Source organism: Amblyomma americanum, chromosome 1 (assembly GCF_052857255.1).
Source record: "Amblyomma americanum isolate KBUSLIRL-KWMA chromosome 1, ASM5285725v1, whole genome shotgun sequence".
Taxonomy (NCBI): domain Eukaryota; kingdom Metazoa; phylum Arthropoda; class Arachnida; order Ixodida; family Ixodidae; genus Amblyomma; species Amblyomma americanum.
In genome coordinates this window covers 206,818,871-206,835,238 of record NC_135497.1, presented here as the reverse complement: position 1 = coordinate 206,835,238, position 16,368 = coordinate 206,818,871, and the positions used below count along the sequence as shown (strand labels likewise).

General features: G+C 43.8%; 1 long non-coding RNA gene across 2 annotated transcripts in view; it reads right to left on the bottom strand.

Annotated features, from left to right (window-relative positions):
• Positions 1 to 241: 241 nt before the first annotated feature.
• LOC144114535 (uncharacterized) overlaps positions 242 to 16,368 on the bottom strand; it is a 140,426-nt gene continuing 124,299 nt past the window's right edge. Inside the window, exons 2-7 of one of the 2 annotated variants that reach the window (XR_013311047.1) lie at positions 6,935 to 7,157; positions 6,371 to 6,441; positions 5,041 to 5,124; positions 2,519 to 2,581; positions 471 to 516; positions 242 to 359 (exon numbers count right to left, since the gene is read on the bottom strand). This is a non-coding gene — a long non-coding RNA (uncharacterized LOC144114535). The remainder of the gene's footprint in view (positions 360 to 470; positions 517 to 2,518; positions 2,582 to 5,040; positions 5,125 to 6,370; positions 6,442 to 6,934; positions 7,158 to 16,368) is intronic. The other variant, XR_013311048.1, reaches the window with a different exon arrangement.

Genomic DNA, 16,368 nt, shown 5'->3' with positions numbered 1-16,368 from the left:
AAAGAAAGACATGTTGGAAGGAAAAGTATGGAGAGTCCATGACGCTAACCTTCGCGAAGAAGCCCCACTCGCGGAATTAAAGCGGAGGATGCGGTCGCGCCATCTGCATGGGGCAGCTCCCTCCTTCCCCCGTGACTTTCCGCTGCCCGCGGCGCCACCGCTGTGTGCGGGCCGGTCGCCACGCTGCCCCTTAGCAACAATGACGCCGTTGCTATTTGTCCATAACTATTTTATTTTTTTATTGGAAGATATCTGCAGCGCTACGAGGGCGTTATAGCAGGGGGGGGATTTGCAAAGGAATAAAACATCACAGGTGCCCTAGTCAGACGATGAGATGTTCGAACAACACATGGAACAGCCTAATGCACAAGAGAAAAAAGAAAGAAAACACGTACAGAATAGCGCATGTACATTGGGTGAGATAATATAAAGATTAGATCAGTTTAAGCAGAAATGAATGAAACACTCACAGATGCGCAGTCGACCACGTTTTTGGTAGTTTGTTCCAGAAGGATACTACATGAGGAAGGAAAGAGTTCTGATAAGGAGTAGTTCGATGCCTGATTTTACGCACCCTAAAAACATGATCACAAAGTGGGGATATAAAATCTGGCAGCTAAACGTACAGAGATTTGTCAATCTCTCTTTTGCTGAAATGAAAACGGCAAAACATTTCTACTTTGCTGGGCAGGCGCCTTCTATTGAGTAGTTCACAACCAAATGTTTCGTTTATTGCTGATTGTCGAAAATCGCACTCACTGTCGACAAAGTCGGCAGCACGGTTCTGTACGCGTTATAAAGCACTGATGATGTAATCAAGCGCGCATCCTACACCACGCTGGCATGTTCAAGAATTGGTCTGACGTGCTTGAGGTACGACAGTTCTTTTATATTTTTAATGGCGTTGCAAAATTTCCTCGGATGAAATTCAACATTCTTGATGCTTTGTCCACTATGTATTCATCATGGGTTTTTCGTGTCAAGTGCTCTCTGAAATGCACGCAAAGTACTTAAATTCGGCAACTGTTTCCAAAGGAGTGGAATTTAAACAGTGCACGGAGTTTATTGAGTTACGTTTACATATAAAAGAAACATATTGGCACTTCTTTGAGTGCAGGGTCATTTTCCACGCATGCACCATTGATGGATGCGGTATAGATTGTGTTGTAGAGTGCTAACATCGTATTTGCTGAGAATGTGGTTGTAGACGACGCAGTCCTCTTCGTACAAGCGGATTTTGCCTGAAATATTTTGATCAATATCATTAATGTAAATAAAAAACAACATACCTGTCTGAAAGCATACCCTTGAAGTACACCGAATTAACACCTGCAGAGTGGTATCTAGCACCACTAATTGGGATGCATTAAGATCTGCCAGAAAGTCCTATTGCACCCATCTAATCATTGCCGTCTGTGTCCCAAGGGAAGGTAGTAGATGCAGTAACTGAGTATGTCGTACGCAGCCAAACTCCCCAGAATAAAGTGCAGTCAACTTGATCTCCACACTCGTAACGCTAAAAAATGTAATGACTGAATTCCAGCAACTGTGTGGCGCATGAAACACTAGACCTAAAATCATGCTGTACTCTCGTGAAGAAGGTAATATTTTCCAAATGCTTGATAACAGCACTGTAAATAATGTGATCTAGTATTTTGAAGTTTACGCTTCTGAAGGAAACTGGTTGATAATTTGAAACCTCTGCCTTGGAGCCCATGTTTGAATTTTCCATTGTGCAGGGAGTAAACCGGAGTTTAACGATTTTAATGCGTTAGGGTTTAAGGCCCCGTGTCGCAGAAAATCTGGCGTCGGCGTTGTCCGGCGACGTGGCCGAGTATTTAAGCCTAACCGATCGATCCGTGAAACCACAACCACATGACCACGCGCGGGTAATTCAAACACCCTCGTGCGGTCACACTCCTGCTTCCCGTATACAGGGTGTTTCACCTAAGAATTTACACGGCTTTTAAAAATAGGCTTTTTGAGTTAGAAGAGCGCTTTTTTCGGCATAGCATTGTCAGCGGTGTAGAACAGGCTGCCGAGTGTGCCGCCACGTGGTGATGTGATACTACTCTGACATTAGCTCTCGTCCGTCTGGCGGAAAGTGTCCATCCGTCGCGGAGTCCGCCGAGGGGCGCTGCGATCGCGTTCATATGCGGAGGCGGCCAGATTAGTGGCTGCGGGCTGATAGCCATTACAGAAAGCAATGCCATCATTTTCCAATCACGTTTTAGTTTTTACGCCTACGCAGAAATACTGGTCACAGCTCCGACATATATATCAGGTTTCTTTAGTCATTGCATAGTAGTGAATGTAAAAATGGGCGCTGAAAATGTCCCACTGCCAAGAAAGGCTGCCCGCAGCGAGAGTCTTACAGTACTGCGTGTCATTAAAATCTTTTGCAGCCTTGGGCTTGAGGCCAAAATTGTAAAATCACCGTCCTTGCTTTTTATTCGGCGGTGGAGCTCATCGTTCGTTGCATCATATAATTCCGTCCTGTTGATATTGAACAACTCACCGCACGCGCCGCCAGTTGTGCGTGCTGCCGCGACTTCTTGTTGACGTTCATCCTTCCGGAAATCTACCAAAAAATATGATTTGCATTTCATGATGACATCATCGCTAATCTATTCCTTCAGCTTAACTTCAGATTCTGCCACAAAGGCTCGTTTTCCTGAAAACTCTGACCCACGTTCTCAGTTGCCAGTCGAGGCTTATAGAAAGTGCGGCTAAAAGTCATCATTCTACGTCAGCATGCGCAGAGTACTGCGCACCGAGACTCCAGGTGGCGACACGTTACCGTCAAGCTGCAAATGGGCCTCGGGCAGGCTTCGCAGTCAATGGGAACAGCAACACCGGAAGCATGCTGAAGACTAATCTGTTCATCTACCTGGTTAAGTTCTACATACCAGGTGTTTCAGGGAAGGTTTTCAAAACTTTTCAAAAATAGGCTTTTTGGGGTAAAAATATGGCTTTTGCGTAATAGTATTACCAGTGTTGGCGGACACCGGAAAGCAGGTGAATCATCTTAGGCAGTGAGCTGGTTAACTGATTTTTAATAACTCTTTAACTACTAGTAGAGTTAGGCACCTAGATGCAATTAGAGATTTGTAGCTAGGCGTTAGTAATAACCACATCAGTTTTATAATTTCGAAAATGCAATTATCTTGGTCACTGTGGGTCGACAAAATGTGGCTTTTTTTACTAGTTACATGCACTGGGAAGGTTGATTTGCCTGCATGCTTTTCGAAAGCTATTTTGGCAAGATGTAGCCAAATTTTGTCGAGCCACAGTGCCGAGGACAATCGCGTTTTCGAAATTCTCAAACCTTATGGCTATTGCTAAGGACCAGCTACTAGATCTCTAATTTCAACTCGCCTAACTCTACTGGTTAAAAAGGTAATTATTAAAAATTAGTTAACCAGCTTACTACATAAGACGATTCACTCGTTTTACGATGTGCGCCAACATTGGTAATATTACGCTCAAAAAGCCATACTTTTACCTGAAAAACCTATTTTTGAAAATTTTTTGGTCCTCCCTGAAACACCTGGTTTAATGTTTTCGCATTGTCACATGCAAGCAGTCATAAGTGCCTCTGCCGAACTTTTTTTGGTATCTATCATCTGGTTTATTTCTGTTGCAAGCGCTGGAGTGTTTCAAAAATATCTTCAGTGCTGCCTATACTGCCTGCACACTAGTCGTTTGATAGACAGGTGTGAATACTTGGAGCGTTGTTAGGCAACTGTCGACACCATAAAGCTGGGTGAAGCTACGGTGGTTTCATCTAGTTGCAGCTGTTTATTGGTTTATTTTTCAATTTATGTAAAAATTGTTAGTTTCACACTCTGGATGCCAAAACCAAAAACTTGAGCTCCGAGCTCGGCAAGCCCTTCTCCTTTAAATTTCGTGTAAAAATAGCATTTCACCGCACGTGTCGACGTCCGGCGCTCTTTTCTAGCCCAGACGCCAATTAATTTACTCGAACCCTAAGGTTAATTCATATTAAACTCCAAAATTTACACTTTAATTTGTTTCTGAAAAACAAGCGTAGGTTTTGCAAAAACTAGGGGGAAAATGTTTTGAAACTAGTCGCGGAAACGTCATACATGGCCGAAACAGACGAAACGATAAGTGCTTTTTTCTCCCTTTTTGAATGCCTTCCAGCACACAAACAAGAGGTCACGCGTAGATACTTGTGCATTGACTGTTTTGGCTCCAATAACGTCCGCGGAAGAAAGCGTTGGAACTGATATATTGCCCAGTCTTTTGCTCCTGTCGAAACGGAGGCTTCTCTGCTTGTAAGCCTCATACTACACTACTGCTATATTTTCTTGAGTATTCCTGCCTTTGTTGTCGGTCCCTATCGGCCGGGCTCACGGTAAAGGAAGCGAACGGCACATAGCTGCGAGCACAACTAAAAAACCAGCGCGGCTGGGAGCCTCGGTCCGTTGACCTCGTTTCGACGAAGGGTCTGCCTTCGCCGCGGCGAAGACAAGTCCCTTTGTCGGAGCGCGGTCTGGGACACAGACGGGGGCTCTTGTTCGTTTCACTCCACTCCGCAAGGTAAGATAAGCTCCCGTTGTCAAAGAATAGATGTGAGCCAGGAGTTTTTAGTGCTTCTTCAATCGTGGTCTTAGAGAAGGAATTAAAGCACACCCTGCTGAAAGGGGGTTTTGCTCCCCGGTCGGAATGAAAAACGAAAACTCAACCAGCCCAGGCATGCTAAGGGGACGAAACTGCCGCTCGAAAAGCGAGGCATTCCTTCTCTGCTGGAAGTGTGTGTAAGTTCCACCAATAATAGAAAAGGCGCGTACGTCAAAGGCGGGAGTAGATTTGCTGTTGGTACATTGCACTTTAATTACGTGCTTCTCAGTAAAAAAAAAATACAGCGCTTTCTATACCTAAATTAATGCGCGCTTAAAAAAGTTATCCTTTCTTGTTATCACTTCTTTTCGTCCTGCATTACAATATTTCTCAGCAGGAAACGAGAAAATCGACAAGAGCATCGAAGGAACGAGCAGTATGTATCGTACCTACCTCCTCTGTACTCCACTTTGGCCAGATCCACGTTTGTTTCGATCCCCAAAATCTCATGCTTGTGTCTGCCTAGATGTCAGTGACCTGTATCAATAGTCTTCTTTCAAAGGCACTGCCTGAACTGCAGTCTTCTCCTAGTTAAGTTAGCTAGCAGAAAAAGGCCCTGTCTTCAGGTCTGAGAGTTGTCAAACACCACACTGTTATGAATTCGCTAATTAAGGCAGGCTTATAACTCCATTTGGTGTCTGATGAGCGCACAGTTGAAGAATGAAACGCGACGAAAGAAATGTAAACCTGCCATTAGTGAACACATTCTCGCGATAGTAATGTTGTTCAGTGGTGGACAGACAGTGAGCTCCAATGAAAGCGGCCGCACTCTGTAGTAATTAAGCACGCTACTTCTACCCGTGACTACGGCTCTGATTACATGGGCTGGCCTAATGTAGACAAAGCCTGCGCTAGCACGTCGGCTAGTTTGTTTGTTTTGTTTTTTTTTCTTTCGAAACAACGCAGCATAGGTGCTACCCGGGGATAAGGCTCGCTGGCCCCTCGCATTGTGTTGTCGAACATATCAGACGGTCACTGACCACCGTATGCCTCCAAGTCTCAAAGGGTGCTTTTAGCGCGAGCCCCTTCTCCTGTTACTAAGAGACCTTCTAGATGAAGTCGGTGCCGTGCACGTGTCGGTGAAGCGGCTTCTATCTACCCAATGAAACATCAACCGATGCACTCCTCTGGTCACCAGAGCCTCGCGACGACCCAGGGACGGGATAAAAAGTCAGTGTGCTGACATATGCTGCGATCTGAGCAGACAATATGGGCTCTAAGAGCAGTGTAGGCTCTCACCTTTGAGCAAGCACGATGATTAAAAAAATACTGGCCAAATTGTGTAGTTGCCAATTAAACTCGCTCATATTAAAACTTAATATAAAGCAGAAAACAATGTGGGTTAAAAAGCCTAAAAAAATCCTTCTTAGAATTGACATCTTGAACTTTCTGTATCTGAAATGAAAAACCTCAAATGTGCGTCCAAGGTCACTCGACAGATGTGCGCACTTCGCCGTTCACTGCTTGCCAACATTGCCAGGATATAAAAGAATAGACAGGGCAACGCACACGAGCCTCCAAAACCAGCGTCTACATTCAGAAGCGGGCAGATAATATCAAAACATTATCAAGGCCGCTGATGTCCGAATACAATACAGTACCCGGAAGCAAGAAGAAGTAAAGTCCGCATGGAATGCAAAAAGGAAAAAAAAAAGGCTGGTGAGAATCAGATAGAAGCGAATATCTTGAAGGATGGTGAGGACATTGCGCAAGAAAGACTTACCGCCTAAATACGCAGTGCCTAAAAACCTTGACCGTACCGGAATCTTCGAAGAACGCTAACATCACTATAATCTGTAAGAAAGGGTAAGTGGATGGCAACTACTTGAACAATTACAAACTGATCAGCTTATCCGTTTCCTAGAATATATTTACTAAGGTAACCGCTAATCGGTATTCATATCAACCTTACTTTAGTCAACCCATGTCCACCATTCTTTGACAAATATTTTAATATTGGAATATTTGAGGGTACTATTAGGTATGTATTGAAGGTAATGGTCCATTCATCCGATGCGTTGTAAAATCTTTTTTTTAAATCTTTTTCGATCGCTCGCATCGAGAATTTAAGACTGCCTTAGAAAGCCAATGGGGAACATTTTTGACGATAGCAAAAACGGTAATAGCAATTAAATGCACCTCGGCCTGACCCCATCGGAGCAAATCGGCATTCGCCTTTTCCTGTCCTCCCCTCCATCTTTCACTTTCCTACCTTTTTTTTCTCACTACTGTCCTGTCTCCTCCTAGTTTCTCAGTTTTTCCTTTTTCACAGGCAGCTGGGGCTAACCTTGTGTAGCGAACCACCCTGAGTTAAGCCATATTTGGTTGTAGTTGCTGTGCACAGCTGGCGTGGGCAGGGCTTGCTTGCAACTTCTTGTTGCGTCCCCATGTCTGGCTCCGTGGTTGGCGGGTGCCACCGTAGCCGAATAACAATTTTCTTTATGGAGTCATTTTCTTCAAGAAATGGTCGCCCTCGCATACAAGGGTGGACAGATGTCACTGTGCAGTTCCTGCAAAAAACAAAAGAAATCTTCCCAGGATACCACGTAGTACATAGTGAAGTAGCAGAAAAGCAAGCGAGAATTCATCTCTACTTTTCTAGTTTTTAAATCTCTCAGTGGTGCAGTGGGCCTTGGCTACAAGGTGACAAAGCTGGCGAACGGCAACCTACTCCTTCAGATTCCTGACAAAGAACAATATTCCCACCTCTTGAACATAGTAACCTTTGGAGATATACTTGTTTCTATCAGTGACTATCGATTCCTCAACACTGTCAAAGGAGTAATATCTGAACATAATTTTCTCCCCCTGACTGAATAAGAAATGTTGGAGGGCTTCAAAGAGCAGAACGTCACTGATATTCAACACGCAAAAATCTGAAAACACAGCCAGGAAACACCTACAAAGCCCTTAGTTCTGACTTTCGCTTCCAACCAACTGGCCGATACCATACAAGCAGGTTATATGAAAATATCAGTCCGGCCATACATCCCTAATCCTCACTGGTGTTTCAAGCGCCACAGGTCTGCCCATAGATCCCAGAGTTGTGGCCGCAAAACCTGTGCCAAATGTGCATCAAATGAACAGGAATCGGATGTCAGCAACGCAGCGCCAAAGTGCGCTAACCGTGAGGAGCACCCCGCGTACCAGAGGCCGTGCCCATCGTGGAAGAAAGAGAAGGAAATCATAACTATTAAAACAAAGGAAAACACCTTTAATTTCTGGAAGAATTCCAGGAAAATATTCAGGAAGCACGACAAGGATTCGCACAAACCCAAGGAACATTCTTGTTTGCAACAAGAACCAATTTCGCACATGTGCGATGGTACGGGGCATCACACAAGGCTTCGGCACCTGCCCAAGCCACACACAGTGAGCCTGAGGCAGGGCCGTGTGCGCCCCGGGCAGACGCAAAGAAGGCGGCCATTCCACCCTAGAAAAATGGCCCGCCGACCTCTGGGTCGGCCACCCGCAAAGCATCCCCAAGTCGGGCCTCCAGAGCCTCTAATAAGGCGATGAACTTAACACCGAGTGAACCTCCTCTGCAGCGGCGGCGGAGCTCTCTGGAACGAAAAAGGGGGAAATCCTAATAACGGGCCCAAGACAAACAGGGACCTAAGTTTTCTAAATACATCCCCCCAAAGTAATCATGGCATTCCTAATCCACTGGAATTGTAGGGAACTATTAAATAACTTAAATGACACAAAATGCATCTTGGCAACATTCTCACCTGTTGCCTTGTGCAGAAACAAACTTTGGTTACCAACACGCAAATGTACTGAGGAAACAGTCTTTCGCCGCAACCGATAGAAGGCAAGCCGGCGCTCAGGTGGCGTTACCATAATAGTAAAAAATGACGTCTCAGCTCGTGAGCTTTTTCTGAAGACTAAATTTGAAGCTGTAGTAGCCATTCGGCTTGCAAACATAACACTAACGGTATATATCAATATATAACAGTAGCTGTATATATCTTGACCCTCACCTCGGAGTAACAATGCATGAATTAGAAGACCTCTTATAGCAGCTACCAGAGCCTTAGCTGGTAGTTGGCGATATTAACGCGCATTCCCCTTTCTGTGGGAGTGAAAAAACTGACCCCAGAGGTCAACTTATAGAGAATATTAACCTGAGCACTAAGATTTGTTTGTTGAACTCTGGTAAAGTCACACACTGCTCCCCAACCTTAAGGAAAATGAGCTGTTCAGACGTGTCCTTTAGTTCACCATCTGTTTTTAGTGATTTTGAATGGGAGCTCATTGACAACTCATATGGCAGCGATCACCTCCCCGTAATAATCAGTTTAACATCCGCTCTGGAAGTCATCGCGATAAAACCGTTGACTTTGGAAGCTTTCCTTAGCAGACTGACAACTTTTTAAAGCAGAAGCCACGTTAGAGAAAAGCTTTACTAACAATGAAGTGCTGCAGCCGTCGCTGACGTCGTTCTCGCAACATATCACGTAGTTTCTATTGCATTTGTTATTTCACTGTCCGGTTGCATATGTTTAATTGTTGTATTCCCAATGATGCAGAAGAGCTTCAACTTACACTGTTATTTTTGTTTATTTCTGCCTGTTTCGTTAAACTGCTTAGTTTGTACCCCACCCTGCTAATATTCCAACTCCTGGATTGCAATAGCAATAAATAAATAAATAAATAAATAAATAAATAAATAAATAAATAAATACATGCCGCACATTTAACTATTCATGAGTCTTCTGGAATGGTGTGACAAGCGAGAAAGGGCGGTGAACACAAGACTACATAGAGGCAAAAAAAAAAAAGACAAAATAAAGATTGGGGTACTTTTTGCAGGTATTCATCACAAAAGAACCTCGTAAATTACAAAAACGCAAGAGCTAAACCCCGATACGTTCGTCGTAAAGCAGAGAAAACATGATGGCAGAGTTATGTCCCATCCATAAAAAGTCAAATCACACAAAAGAAATGTGGGCGCATGTAAGGAAAATAAATGGCAGCTTCGCACCGTTTACAATTCCTCTTTTCACAACACCTGTCACCCAAACATATATAGGGGAACCAGTAGACATATTATGGGAGCACTTTACTGCAGTTTCTAGTTCGTCACACTATGCCCAGTGATTTATAAAATACAAAAAATGTCCGAAAAACAGAAAAAACAAGTGAAGGTACTAAATAAAATACAATAATTTAATTACCCCCAAGAAATCAAAAGAGTATTGTCTGCCGGCAAAAAACTGCTCCAGGACCCGACCAAATACACTATGAAATGTTGTCCCATCTTTCCCAGCTTTCCGTAGGGGCACTTAAGAATTTCTTGAACAAAATATTCATATAAGAAAAAATGAGGAGTGGAAAAGAGTCATTATAGTACCGTTGCTAAAACCTGGAAAGCCACCAGCCTCCCCTAGTAGCTATAGGCCAATTGTCCTTAAAAACTGTCTCGCCAAATCTTTTGAAAGTGTTCCGAATATTACATTAACCTTTGTCCTAGAATCCCGCAAAACTGCTCGACATTTATCAGTGTCGGTTTAAAAAAACGTGCCCAACAACTGACCATCTTGTTCGGCTTGAAAATACTGTCCGAGAAGCTTTCATACACAGACAGCACTGTCTTGCCGTCTTTTTCGATATGGAGAAAGCGTATAACACTACCTGGAGGTTTGGGATACTCCGACACCTAGTGGACATGGGCATCGGCGGCAGGATGTTGGACTGTTTGAACGAATTTCTATCCAATCGATCATTTCACGTACGCCTAGTCTCAACCTATTCGAAAAACTTCGTTCAGGAGAATGTGCTACCTCAGGGGTGTATTTTAAGCACAACACTTTTTGTTGTAAAAATAAATTCCATTTGCAACATATTCCCAAAATCTGGTATGTATTCAGTATATGTTAACAATCTCCAGATAGCCTGCACATCTTCGAACGTACCAACATGCGAGAGACAAGCAGAGTTGACACTAAACAAACTAGTGACATCGGCAGATAGGAATGGTTCTGGTTTTCCACAAAGAAAACAGTGCTTGTTCTGTTCTCACTCAAACAACGTCTACAAACTGACCCCACCTTGCACATAAATAAAACCAAATCACCTGCAAAAAATTAACACAAATTTCTCGGCATTATGCTTGACAAAGAGCTTACATTTCTACCTCACTTAAGCGTTCACAAAAAGAAAGCCTCTGAATCCCTGAACATACTTGATCAAAGTACTCTCACGAAAACACGGGCGGTCCGACAGGCATGCATCTTACAAATTTGTCGCTGTCTTGTACGCTCTACAATAGATTATGAATGTATATATAGTATACGGGTCAGCGAGACCATGGTGCCTCAAACGACTGGATCAAGTACAAAACCTAGGGTTGCGTTTCTCGACTGGCGCATACATTATCAGTAATCAGTAAATAGTCTTAACAGGAACAAATGCACCGCCCCTCGCGGACAGAACAAAAACGCTTACGTGTGCGTACGTGCTGAAAATAAGGTCCTTATAAAAATACCTCTGTTGCCCCATAATTACCAAGTGCACTTCAAAAACACTGTTTAACAATAAACCCCAATCCACTAGGCCTTTACTACTCCGTTTCGATGGTATATTTCAAGAAGTAAGGATGCTAGCTACCTTACCTGATGCCACCCCAAGATATGATCCAGTACCACCCGGGTACAGCCTCTCTTCTTCTGTGTGTGATTACAAGTTCGACACACGAACACATACTACAAGAATGCCAAGCTCTAAACGAAAAGTATACGGACTACACAGAATTTTATACAGATGACTCAAAAACAAAGTTATGTCAGAAGTGCTGTTGTACAAGAAATGTGTGAAATAATAGTAAGGCTACCAAACTGTGCATCTATATTGACCGCTGAATGTTATGCTGTCTGCGTAGCTGTAGACAAAATAATAGGCCGGAATGTCGAAAACAGCATAATCTATACTGATTTCCTTATCTTACTCACAGCATTACACCAAGAAATGCAGCTGACCCTTAGTTGGAAGCATCATTCACAAAGTAGAAAAAGCCTCAACACAAAGACACACGATAAGATTCTGCTGGGTCCCAAGCCATGTCGGTACATAAATTATTGTGAGGCATGAACAAAAAATAAAAAAGCCGCTGTCTGTGCCACAAGTATAACAGGCTTAAACCAAGATTAAAATAAATAAATTGGGTGAAAGACAAGGAAAATTTATTTTGAAAGAACAAAAAAAGTCGGTAGCTACCACTAGCGAAACGGCAGCCAAGGCAGCGGGCATGATCGGCTGGGGTTTATTTATGATCAAAAGATTAAAATGTAACAAGAATGCTTATATATTCTATAAAAGAATTCTTTCTTGCAGGGTTGTTTACTCGGAAGCGCTAAAAACGAACGAGGGACGGAGTAGGGGACACAGAAACACGTTCACGAGCGCTACTACCAACTGTTTATTCAGGCTGTAGTACAAATATTACACGTTACCTTGCTGTACAACTTTGTGACGGCTTGAAAAGATGTAAGCGACAGACCGCAGCGGTGGCCAAGGGGTTGAGCATCCGCCTCGCATGCGGGAGGTGCGGGGTTCGATCCCCAGTACCGCCGGGCACCCACCGGTAATACAATGGGTACAAGCTTTCCCCTGGTCTGGTGCTCGGCTTATTTAGGGTGAAATGCTTGGGAAATGGGTCTTTGACCTCACCTTGAGAAAAAGAAAATAACTTGTGTCATGGCGCTCTTTGGCCATAGATGCCCTTGCGCCATAGAAATCCATAATCATCATCATGGAAGCGAGAGAGCTGACTTGTGGGCTGCAGAAGCTCGGAAGAAGGAAATAAAGAAAACGCACACAACCCTACAAAGATTCCACCAAGATAGCACTGTGTAAGCTCAGGGATGGATGGCGGGCTAAATGGAAAATTAAGTAAAATAAATTAAACCTGGTAAAACCGATCATTATGGTATGTAAGACATGCACACACCAAGAACGTTCCACTGAATAAATTTTGTGCCGTATTCGTATTGTATGCACAAATACCTTACACACAACTTCCTACTGACCAAAGAGAAGCCTGCTAGTGAAAAATTTGGAGACGAACTTACAGTAAGCCACATATTATCCTCCTGCGCTAAACGCGGATCTCTGAGGAAAGAATATTTTACTCCATTTTAAAAAGAACCCATTCCGTTTCATCCAGCATGATTTTAGATGAATATGCACTTTTTGGTATGCCATGTGTTTTTAGCTTTTTGAGGGAAGCCAGTGTCCTTGAAAAGCTCTGAATTCTGACCCTGTGCCTTGCTACAAATGGTGATACACCTCAGCCACATTCGTATTGTTCAGAAGAAGACTGAGGTTTTTATTTGATTGGTTGCGATCCTCAAGATCCTTGCCCAGCCAATGATGGTCGCTGAGTTTACTCGATCTTATTTAAAGCCTTTACTAATAGCCACTTTTAATGTTTGTGTCATGAATAGGTAGTAAAAACTAACGTTTGAGGCCCTCTACACTGCAGGTGATTTTTCACATTTCTATTAAGTTATGTAGCAATCTTTTCCGCTATATTGAGCTTGGCGCATGATGGCCTTAGTTGCCTATGTGCCATGAAACCCAACATGACAAAATTAAATGCAAGCCTGCCGGAGGGAAATCTACGGATATATTGATTGATATAGTGAAATCTTACAATATATGAAAAAATTGCGTTCATAAAGTCTGTAACGTTGAAAAATACTTTGTCCAGAATTGCTGGGTATGAAGGATCAGGCTGGTTTCGGAAAGTATACTCGAGAATGGACCATATATATTTACACGATAAATTAAGTGATAGAGAAATGCGCTAAACATAACCACCCTCTGTATATAACCTTCATAGGCTACGAAAAAGTAATTGAAGTGAAAACCTCAGCAGTTATGCCGGCACATGCGTAACCAGGGTGTAGAAAAGGCGTACGTAAGGGTTCTGGAAAATATCCTCAGTGGTTGCACAGCGACCATAGCCCTTCAGAGGGAAAGTGATAAAATACCATTCAATAAGGGTGTCAGGCATGCAGAAACGAACTCTGGGGTTAAGAGAACCTGACTGAGAAGAATTGGGGATAAAAGTTAACGAAGAATACTTAAGTAATTTACGGTTCGCTGCAGACATCGCATTGCTAAGCAAATGAGGGGACGAACTGTAAAGCGTGAACGAGGATCTATACAGGCAAAGCCGAACGTTTGGTCGAAGAATTAATATACATAAAACTAGAGTAATGCCCAACAGTTTCGGAAGGGAACAGCAATTTACGATAGGCAGCGAGGCGCTGGGCGTGGTAAGAGAATACGTCTACTTTTTGCAGGTAGTGATCGCAGATCCGGACCACGAAAGTGTAATAAGTAGGAGGATAAGAATGGGGCGAAGTGCATTCGCTAAACACTCTCACACAATGAAGAGTAGTTTACGAATATCACTCGAGAGGAAAGCACATAACAGCTATGTCTTAACGGTGCTCACCTATGAGGCAGAAACGCGAATGGGTGACGAAAACGGGTTGAACTTGAAACGAGAACAACGCAGTGAACTATGCGATGATAAGGTGTGCGCAGCTTGCACATGACAGGGTTAATTGGATGGATATGAGAGGCCATTTTTCTGCAGCGGAAGTAGTTTGCTGCTGCGGATGATGATGAAGATCGGCGCTTCTGCTCGGTTACACACGATCTGCGGTGCAGGTGGGCGTGTTTCAACGTTCAGCGAATAGAGGTTTCGTTCCCATGGCTTTGTGAAGCCTGTAATTAGGAAAAATACAGAACAGAGCACTGGTATAATGAATATGAAACCCACCACTGAACTTCGAAGTCGCTATTTAGAGCCCCGTGCGGCCCTCCCGACCTTGTATTTCACTGCACTTCGAAATCTCTTCCAATCAAGTTTTGATATATTGGTTTCACAAAATAAAATGATGATCATGATAAAAAAATGTGGGCACCAAAAATCTCAGAAAACATTTCTATACAGGTGTAGCTATAAAGGAAGCAAAAAACGATGTGAACCAGGAAAAAAATTACCTATAGGAATTGAAGGAATGTAAACGAATGACAACCGGACGAAATGTAAGTGAACGAGAATGGTAATTCGCAAATTTCAGTCTCAGCCAATAGCAAAAACTATAGACTGAGCAGAGGCAGGAATGCCTATTTCTGTCCGGCTTTTTCTCCGCCTTCAATTTAGAAGTGCCTTACCGCCACACGTACAACTCGAAAGAGAGACAGCAGAAAAAAAAAATAAAACTTAAAAGGGGTTGAGTATGGCGCAATGTCTCCCCGACCAACGTCTAGACTGTAGCGAGTAGGTACACCTGAAGTGGGTCAAGTGCGTGTCCTCAGTCTGTTACCTTGTACAGTGCCGTGTCTGGCGTTCAGAAATTGAACCCAAAGCAACGCCCACGCCTGTTTCCTAAAGGAAACTTCCTACAGCTTCTTCCTACAGCTTTCAATCACCGATATGCAGTCAGTTTGCTGCCACAGGCATGGGAAGACATCTGCAAGATGACGCATTGGTTCGCTGGTACCAACACATTGGATTTATTGATCGGCCAGCTGCCATCGGAACAAAAATTTGCTTTTTTTCCTGCAGTAAGGAAGATTGGCTCTTTTCGCTGGCTGTCTCTCTCCGCGTCCCACGCGACAGTGGCGGTGGTCCGTTCACAACGGGGCCGAAGACCTCAGATTCAATCTTCAACGGGACGCGATCGGCCATCGACAGGGCCTGAAACGGCTTACGAATATGCAGCGCTCGTTGGAGGCTGCTGAACGCAGCCACCTTAGCGTCACGATGTGGGATGGGGTCCGCTATAGAGCTGCGAATAGATTATTCGACGATTCTCTGTAGCCGGCTGGCAAAGCGCGATGCGAAGAAATGAAGGAAGGAAGGAATTTCGCCTCAGGTCGACATTGGTGTCATCACAAAGTTGTCCAGAGTACAACACCCTCTCATCACAAAGACGCGTGGTTAAGCGAGTCGACTGTCGTCTTCCGCGTCCAACTTGGTAGGGGTTTCGTGCTGTGCTGCTCCGCATAGCTTTACTCCGCGGTGCTACTGGTGGAAAGAGGGAGAGAAATGAAGGAAAAGGGGGAGGGGGCCTTAATTTTCTTGAAGTATTACGGGAACTGCCAAAATCTAGGAAGTGCTTGCAAAGATATAGGGACAACTCGCGGGCTCGAATAAAGAGGCACGGTAAGATTTAGAAAATCGAAACTGCTTCACTGCTTCTTGCACCACATTTAAGATTGCCGCTTCACGTCCCTCTTTCACTTGTCTGGCGCCACAGTGCGCCAGAAAAATGGGGGCTGAAAATTGGGAGAATATATGCTCACGCTCGGAGGACTTGAGTGAAGTCCATCACTCATTTGATCTTAGAGGAAGCCATTAGGTTGGAAATAAAATTTATCACGCTGCCACATCTCTACTGGCGATCAGTACTTCCGAAGCTACATCGAAGAACTTACGGTGCTTTGCGTTTATTACTCACTATATGGAGTTCAAAACCCAGCCAGTTTAGGCCGCATACATACTATAAATTTTATTACGTTCCGGCCGAGGCAAAATCATGTTCGTTTACGAGTCAGTTTTGTACAGAGTTTCGCGTGCATTTCGCAGGTATTTTGAGAGTGCAGCGGCCTGTAATAGTACAGGTGTCTTAAGCAACACATCCGTGTATGCTATCATATTGCGTCACACTCACGTCCTCGTCTTCAACTATCCGACTG